Genomic DNA, 9,826 nt, shown 5'->3' with positions numbered 1-9,826 from the left:
TGCTAATATAGTACCAGGGCCGTATTAACAATTTTTTGGGCCCTAGGCAAGGCCTTAGTTCCGGGCCCCCAGCCTCCCACCAGACCACAATTTAAGTGAATCTAAGAGACATACTATTTTTTAAATATTTAATTGACTTAACATTTAACACCATATTTAAATTTCTTTTTTAACTCTATTATAGTACTGTAGTCATATTTTCTAACTCGCTAAGGTAATATTCGAGATGACCCAACGGTTTGGGTACATTAAGTTTTAAAGGTCTTTTCGTCTATCCAGCCTCCACAGACAATCCACAAACATACACACTCACAGATCATAATCGTAACGCCTGTAATTCTTTCATAACGTAGATAAAAACCTATAACAACTAGATATTGAAGGGTGAGGAGATGTTTTCAACGAGAACTATAAATAGTTAGCCTTTACACATGGTGCTCTTTCCGTATGAAAATGAATCTCTCATTCTAGCTACCCTGCCCGTATTTCCCCAAGGCGGGCGTATTCGGTGTTGGGATTTTAAGGATTACCGTTAACACGTGAGCGCCAAAGAATACGTGAGCTGTCTTATATGATATATAAAGTTTTCATGTCTGGGAAAAGGAGAACGACGTTAAAGACCTTTGTATACGTGTAAAGAATAAGCGAAGGCCTTTTTGCTTTCAAAATTGCTATATTTAATAATGGTCACCGTTATTTGGGATAATTATAATGTACCCATAATAAACCTACATTTAAAACAAAAAGACCACGTATTTTGTAACAAATTTTATATCAAGTAGTAACATTTTTCACTTTCATTCCATCATTGTCAGCTTTGGTTTGTTTTGAAAGCTGATGGCAATAATTGATTCTTATTATAGTTCCTAGATTTGTAAAGCCTTACATTAAATTAAAAGTTCATGACGTAAATAATATTTACCTTTCAGAAAATAATTAGGCGAAGCGCAACGCGCCGTTACCGCCTAATTTCTATCGGTTGATCGGCCTCGCCCTAAACCGTTGAAAGTTAGGTAGGGGTGAAGAAGAAAAGGGGTATACAATTTTCAAAGTAGAGAGACGTTTTCTCTCTGGACGCAGTTACCGCGGATACTTGTTTCTCGCCCACGTAAGACGTCATAGTAAGGGAAAAAATATGTAGAGCCCCTCTACTACAAAAAGGAGAATCCCCTGCTTACCACCACCGAAGGATGCTCCGAGTCGGAGCATCACCAGAGGGGGATCCAGGTGGGCCCGTCCCACTTTGCAGTTGGTTTGGCCCTCCCTGTGAAAATCATTGGGGAAAATATTGAATAGCTGACCCTAAATATACTTCTGGTAGAAGACAGAACTAATTTCAGCTATAAAATGTTAAATTTGATGTGACTGATGTGTCGTCTTGGAATTTTTAAAAGTTATTGCAATTCTACTATAGAAGCTTAGAAGATTCCTACAAAAATACCATTTTCACTAGGAGAATGAGCTATTACCTGGAGGGTGGAGGGCACAAAAAATCTACCTTTTGTCCTCCAGGCAGCTTTTCTTCCTTGTGTGAATGGTATGAATCCTCCATGTGTTAAAAGCAGCTATATATAAGCAATTTTTTAAACTGGAGCGGTGGTCAGTAGAGCCATGGTATTTAAAAGCTGGTCACTTACCATCTTTAACCTTCAAAATCAGGCTTTTATATTTAATGGTCAAATTATATTTTCTTGACAATATGTGCTTAGCTGATCCATATGCACTTTGAAAGGTTAAAATATCAAAACAGACAGAGTTGGATGTAATTTTTAACCAAGTCTCTAAGTCTACAAATCAGAATCGTATTATCGTCGTCATCATCCCTTCGAAAAAGACATATTCCGAATCCAAAATTCGGCGGATGCAGCTGTTAGTGAATCGTGGCAGCGAGTAAATATCGTGCGGCTGGATAGTGCGGTCGAATTGAATAGTTGCGTGGATTGCCGTCAATTTTAGACATCAGTCTTAATAGTTGTAAAACCCAATTTAAACCGAAACCAGACTAAAGATCTAAACAGAAAGCAGAATAGTCTTGACAAACTTCTTTCCGCCTAAACCTAAACCCAAAAAGGGATTGAGCCATGGTCATGATGGTGAATCCCATATTTCTAGCTCGATATGCAGTATAAATGAAGGTAAACAGGGTTCGAACACGAACTGGAAATCCTGGAAAAGTCAGGGAAATTGAAAATGGGCCTAAAAGTCAGGGAAATGTCAGGGAAAATATATTGGAGGGAAATTGAAAGTCTGGAAAAGACCAGAAAAATTATTGAGTGAGATTTAACTAAATTCGCGGAGCTCGGTTCCCTCGCTCCGGTTATGTATGCTTTTCTTAGGTAAAGTTAAATTTAAAGAAATAGTTGCCTTATTTTTATAACAATAGCAACTCGTGCAAAAATTATTCGAATGAATTCAAATTGGTTTTCATATGTTTACGCCATATAAGTTATTGCAAATGGTTAGGGAAAGTTGTGGAATTTAGTCAGGGAAAACCTTGAAAAGTCAGGGAATTTCATTCCAAAAATATTGTACGAACCCTTTTGTAATGAAATCACGGAAAAAGTAACCTGTACGGTAGGATTTCACTTTGCGATACCCAATAAACTAACAATTGTTTCTGACTAAATAGATCACGGGAAGTTCATAAAAAATACTGAAAAATTCCTAGCACGTGCAAGTATTTTTGAAAAAATTTGAAAATTTGAAATTTTATGTACTTACCACTATTGAGACTAAAGGCATTCTGCACCCAATAGACCTTTTCACACTTTGGCCGCGCATGAGCAGTTGCAAGTTTGTTGCCATGAGTTTTACGCTTCTATGGAGTTAACGTGTAAAATAAACTACGATGGACGAGTTTTAGAACGTTATGTAATTTAATATTGAAATAAAATGTCTAGCATTTAAACCGAGAGAGTAAAATTAAAACCATGTTAAGAAACAAAAAGTTTTTAAGTTCTAACGGAAACGGTGATATGATAATAGTTGGTTAAAACTCACTAAGCCTCGGCGACCGCTTGGGATCAACGCTTCATCGGCGGAGATCGCCGATGCCGTGCCGTGCCCGGCGCCGAAAGCGCCGCGTATAACAAGCTCGTAAGCTTTGGTGCCCAATTTGGTCTGTAGAATATTATAAACTACCCCAATTTTACGCCTATCAATTGAATTCGATAAAATTTCACCTAGGAAGTTCAATTTATACGTTTACAACCATTAATACAACACTGTTTTATAAAAATAAACTCGAATGCCTAACTAGTAAGGTAAAAGCAATGGTTACATAAATACGACTGGCAACAAGCATTCTTTCTGCGCATGCTCACCTCTCGAGAATTTTCGCCCCTTTTCACCCTCGCTCTAAGTGTGAAAAGGTCTATATTGAAATAAAAGTAGGGGGGACATAACAAATTGAAGGACTCGCGACGGTAGTTTAAATATGAAATATTAAAGACCTACTTAAACAATAGAAATGATATTTTGAAAAAGGGGTCAAATTCTTCGGTGAAGTAACAAAATGTAAGCGCTAATATTTTGGAAAAGGTGTCAACCTAACCTAACCTAACTTATTTCTGCTTACATATCGTTACTTAAACAAATAATTTGACATCTTTTCCAAACTATATTTAAGAAAAAATATTTTGGAAAAGGTCTCAAACTATCGGTTTAAGTAACGATATGTAAGCAAAAATAAGTTAGGTTAGGTTGACGCATTTTCCAAAATATTGCTTACATATCGTTACTTTAAGCAATAAATGGCATCTTTCCAAAATATTAATGCTTTCATTTTGATTCTTCCACCAAGAATTTGACCCCTCTTTCAAAATATTTTTTCTAATTGTCTTTCAGAAATTATTTGTTTAAGTAGGTCTTTAATATCTCATAGTTATGATACCGTCGCGAGTCCTTCAATTTGTTAAGTCCCCCCCTACTTTTATCGCAATGTTGAGTGCAGTATGCCTTTAGTCTCAATAGTCGTTAGTGCATGAAATTTAAAATTTTCAAAAATTTATTAAAAGTACTTGCTAGTATTTTTTATGAATTCCCCATGGTCTAATTAGTCAGAAACCAGTGTTTGTTGATGGGTATCTTAAAGTTAAATACTACCATCTGGACTCTGTAGTCCGAGGGGTCGGACAATATGCCAAAATCCCGTACACAGAGAGCAGAATCGTTTCGAAATCACTTTTTGACTTCGAAAATCTCCTGTAAAAGCTTGAAATCATGAAGTCATTTTAAAATCGTAAAATCAATCCGAAAAATTCAAGATGATTTTTAAAAATGTAAAATCATCCCACATATATGAAATCAACCCTGAAATCTCGAGTAAAACTTTAGAATCACTCCAAGAAAATTTGAAATCACTCCATTTTTCTTGAAATCATTTTGAAAATCACAAAATCTTTCCCGAAATCTAGGAATCATTGGTAAAAATCAACCCCACATTTGGTCATGACTCAAAAGTTTATATTTTTGTTTCTAACCGTGGGAAAAAGTTTTTATAGCTCTCTCGCTAAAATTCTTTCTATAGAGGACCCAATCCGAAGTTAGCATTTTGCCCAGTAACAAAAATTCCCCTCTAGATTCTTTTAGTTCCGCTTTGTTGTGAACCCTTGTGAGCATACGTACACTCTTAGAAAAAAGGGTTCACAATAGCCGGAAAAGGAGTTCTTAGCTCTTGTCCCTTATTTTAAACCCCAATTTGTTTTTCGTGGAACCCTTCGTGGACGGTTTTCTGTGGCACCATAAGGGAGTAGTTCTGTAACCCTTTTTTGTTCTTTGTAGCATCGTCAAGAGTTCATTACAGAGCCCTGCATGGTTTGATATCAAACACAATACGGTATAATTAGCACCCTCACGGGTGTGTTAGCATATCCTTCACGGTTCCGCTTAGTGCCCCAACAGGTTCGTTAACAAACCCTTCAGGGTTCTGCTCAGTTGCCTAACGGGTTCGTTAGCAAACCCATCAGGGTTCTGCTCAGTTCCCTAACGGGTTCGTTAGCAAACCCTTCTGGGTTCTGCTCAGTTCCCCATCGGGTTCGTTAGCATACCCTTCACGGTTCCGCTTAGTGCCCCAACAGGTTCGTTAGCAAACCCTTCAGGGTTCTGCTCAGTTCCCTAACGGGTTCATTAGCAAACCCTTCAGGGTTCTGCACAGTTCCCTAACGGGTTCGTTAGCAAACCCCTCTGGGTTCTGCACAGTTCTCTAACGGGTTCGTTAGCAAACCCTTCTGGGTTCCGCTTAGTGCCCCAACAGGTTCGTTAGCAAACCCTTCAGGGTTCTGCTCAGTTCCCTAACGGGTTCGTTAGCAAACCCTTCTGGGTTCTGCTCAGTTCCCTAACGGGTTCGTTAGCAAACCCATCAGGGTTCTGCTCAGTTCCCTAACGGGTTCGTTAGCAAACCCATCAGGGTTTAGCTCAGTTCCCCATCGGGTTCGTTAGCATACCCTTCACGGTTCTGCTCAGTTCCTTAACGGGTTCGTTAGCAAACCCTTCACGGTGCAGCTTAGTGCCTTAACGGGTTCGTTATCAACCCTTCACGGTTCTGCTTAGTTTTTTAACGAGTTCGTCATCAAAACCATCCTGGTTCTTATTAACGCCCTATTGAGTTCGTCATCAAACCCATCACGGTTCTGAGTAGGGTCCCAACGGGTTCATTATCAAACCAATAATAGTGCTATGTAGCGTCCTTAACTGTTCATAATGATAACCTGCACGGTTCTGTTTAGGACCCTAAAGGGTTCGCTTTATCACCCTACACGTCTCTGATTAGCGCCCTAACAGGTTCGTTATCATACACATAACGATTTTTATTAGCACCCTGAAGGATTCGTAAACCATCTCATAACGGTTCTAGTTAGAACCGCAAAGGGTACATTTGCAGGGTAATGACGATTCTAGTTAGAATAAAATACTAGGATAGAACTAAATCAAGACATATTAATGACAGTTTGAAACAGGTTTTTATTATTCAAATTGAGAGCTTGCTCACGACGTTACAAACAGAAATAGACATTTTTTGTGCCTCCAAACAAAAATGACTTTTTGAAAATACTCGAGAGTTTTTCTCAACTTTTTTGGATACTCCAAATGGAAAACATAATATGACGCAAAAACACAAAGCGTGCCTTTTCTAATATTTGTCATGTAGAAAGAGTTATTCTCAATGTTTAAAGTCACATCCGAGGAGAATGTGTCCTCTTGCGAAAAATAAAGCTGCGGTGTTGCGTACCGTTGATCAGTCTTAATAATAAAAAAAAACAGACTATTTGTAGATGTATATAGTCTACATAATTGAATAGTTAACAACACTCAAAATCAAGAATATCACCAACCCCATTGAATTTTCAACAATAAAGCTATTTAAAATACATTTACCAAATGTGTATAAAGCAAACTTGAATCTTCTGAGAACAGAGTACAAAAAAGCAATATTGCGGCATCCACTTGAAGTTCTGTAAAATAAAACAACTGTGCAGTAACCATCACAAATGTTTAGCACATACACTTCAATTTAGTGTAAGTGCCCAACCCTCAAATTCTGTTTCCGTAACTATTTCTTTTTTCTTGTCTAAGAGTTCAATAAGTTTCTTGGAAGATCGTTGTTTCCGCGCTAAAGATATAATTTTGTTTTTCTTCTGAGCCATATAATTTACAAAGGTATGCTGGATTTCAGAGCCGCATGGCTTCCCGCAAATTCGAGCCAATTCCTCAATTAACTGTAAAGAACATTACTTGTATATGCAAATTATTTAAAGTGAGGGTGAAGAGCAAAATAGTTTTTTTTTCGATCTTCTACTAATTATAAGGCTTGCGTGCAAAGTGAAACAGCAGGAATTATATCCGACTGATTTAAATTTCAATATAGATTCAGATTCCATGGACTAATTAAATGCCATAACTGCGAGGGAACCTTCAGCGTGAAATATGATACAAAATTCACGCGACGTGATAACCGTGGCACGCGAGAATAATTTGTTAACTGCAAGGCATGGGAGTCACACGGTTTGTTGGAGGTGCGGAGTTTAAATATATCGATGAAGCCTGAATCTTTTTTATTTTTAAAATCGTTTGGATATATCTCAGTGATGTTTCACTATGCATATAGATCTAATAGTTATGCCTATATTAGAAGAATCAATAAAATAGCACTGATAGTCCACTTCAACTTCCATTGAAGAAACAACAAATAATCTCACTTCATTTTCTTTTTGCAAAGCTGGAAATGTTTTCAGGATAGTGGCGATATCTTTTTGAAAAGACATTTTTCGACGGAAGTTGAAGGTTTTCATAATTTTCTCATTAATTATATTCTGGTCACATTTGCCGCGTTTCAGCTCAGTGTTTAATACTTCTATGTGGGCTTGAATGCTGGTATCATCTTCAGCTTCTGAAGGGTCTTGTAACTAAACGAAAGGATAAAAGTTCCAATCATTTTATATTCACCCGTACCCATCATACTGACAAACTTAATATACCTGCGTTCCTCTTGGTTTACTAGTTTTTCCATCTGCAGTCTTCTCACTCCAATTTTGTAAAGCTTTTCGGGATGAGCGGAATTTATTTTTCATCTCTAATACTTTCTTGTGGGTTGTGAGTGGCAAACGCTCGTGTCTAAATTTTTGTCTTAGAGACAATACCCAATTAGCCTAAATATTAAAAAAAGGTCATATAAGTTCAAAAAAAGGTCATATAAGTTCAAAAAAAGGTCATATAAGTTCAAAAAAAGGTCATATAAGTTCAAAAAAAGGTCATATAAGTTCAAAAAAGGTTTTGTTCTGTACCTAAATTTCGGATTCTTATACAGTAACTTACGTGTTTTGGACGAATTTTTCTATCCGCGAGGAAAGCATGTTTCGCCACTAATAACATCGCTACCTTTTGGTATTCGTCTTTAGTGGGATACCTTTAACAATTGCTTACTTATTATAGTCCGTAATTAAGAAAATAAAACTCGGTTACTTACAATACACGAGTCCTCATATCCTCGTAAATGGTTGAAAGAATTTTGCCCCGATACTTCCTTCCAAAAAGTCTGCTGTCTCTGTTTTTAATCATGCTTTCTACTTCGTTAGAAAACTTTGGAATGTTATATTTAAGGGGTAATTTTCCTTCTTCTCGGTCTCTTAAACTGAATTCCTCGTCTTCTTCGTTTTCTTCGGTATTTCTTTGTTGTGATGTTTCCGCTTCCATATCAATCGGAGTTTCCATGGGTGCTAGTTTGTCACCTTCTAACCTTTGAATTTGAATATCTTATTCATTAACAGGCCAGAGGAAAAATTGAAAAGGCAGCGCTTACTGTGCTTTGTTTTGTAACACATTTTCCATTGCTACGAGAACTCTTATCTTAGATTTATTTGCTGGTAGACTATCCGTTAGTTCCAAATCGATCCAGTCTCCCCAAGCTTCTTCATAAACTTGCAACAACCTTATTTCTTTTTGAAACAAAGTTCCTATATCGTCCATCACATTTTTTACCGAGGCCGCACTATTAACATTCACAATTTTCTTTCTTTCTTCGCAAGTTACATGATAGGTTACAGTGCTATCAGCTTCAGCCATGCTGTACAAAATGAAAAGTCAATTGCGCAAATCTTGAACACATCATTTGCAAAGCCAATGCTGCAGTTTAACATATTCCTCCCCACAAGACTTAAAAGAATGCAAAGGGGGGTGATAAAGTTTAGCTGAATTAGGTGTCAAAAGCTCCCACATATTTATGTCTTTCACCGAATATGCTGCCATATGCCGATTGTACCTCAAAGTTTGATATACTCTTGCACATAATACCCACTCTGTTTTTACTTTTAAAACGAATAAAACTTGGTAGAATACCGGAATTTCCTCAGCTTGGATGAGATCAAGAATAAAAAAGAAAGTTTTCGCGTACTTGACACTATTTCTAGTTAAGAATTTGGTTTCCACTATTAAGTCTGTTTCCACTAAATTGAAACGAATCGCTAAGCAGTGTCGTAAACCACCAGGTAACACCTTCAGATTTATATCCTTACATTTTCCCTCTTCGTTATCATTTTCAAAACCATTGCTACCGCTTTGTAACCAACAAAGTAAATTTTGGTGTCTACTGGAAATTGTTCTAGCTATGTTTTTAAAATTCCTTGATTTGGAAGCCATAGATTTAAAATATTGGTGTTTGGCTTCGTAGCGCATTAGAGGGATGAAAACTGAAACAGATGGCCCCGGCCAGATTACACTTTTCGCGCCCTCTAGTGACAAGAATTAGTATTACTAAATTCATTGACCCCGACAAATTTAAAATTTTCAGGTTTTTTTCCATTGTTTATAAAATAGCATTCCGATTATGAATAAAACCAATCTAGTAAGAATTTGGTTTACAGTTTAATTAAAGAAGTAATAAACTGTAGTGTTCAAGTCTTGGCGGATTAATTAGGCGAGATATACTAATCAGTATCCAAGATTTATTCTACCATATGATTATGGTCATTCGTTACATTGGGTGGCAAGGATGCCGCTGGAGTGCGGATAAAGAAGTGAGGAATGTTCTCTCCTATATCTCATGCTTAGAAAATGGGGGTTACAATCAATCGATATCTGAGGATGGGGCGCCATCTAGGTTGTGTTTGGAATAGGCGGGAATTACCAATATAGCAATACTCTCCCGTGAGATTAAAACCCAGTGACTGTATGAGTCTTAAGATAATGTGAGGGTTTAACAATAAAATTCGAAGATCATTGGCAACTTGTAATATTGCGCTATGCATTTGTAACAGTTTGGTTGAGCTTAATGAGGTAGATTGTAATTCAGATTTAACTTCGTTTAACTCACTATTTTATACTGTCCTTTATG

Source organism: Phalangium opilio, unplaced genomic scaffold (assembly GCF_054372755.1).
Source record: "Phalangium opilio isolate 3A_F unplaced genomic scaffold, DU_Popi_V2 ptg000390l_1, whole genome shotgun sequence".
NCBI lineage: Eukaryota > Metazoa > Arthropoda > Arachnida > Opiliones > Phalangiidae > Phalangium > Phalangium opilio.
Note: the sequence above shows the minus strand (reverse complement) of the source record.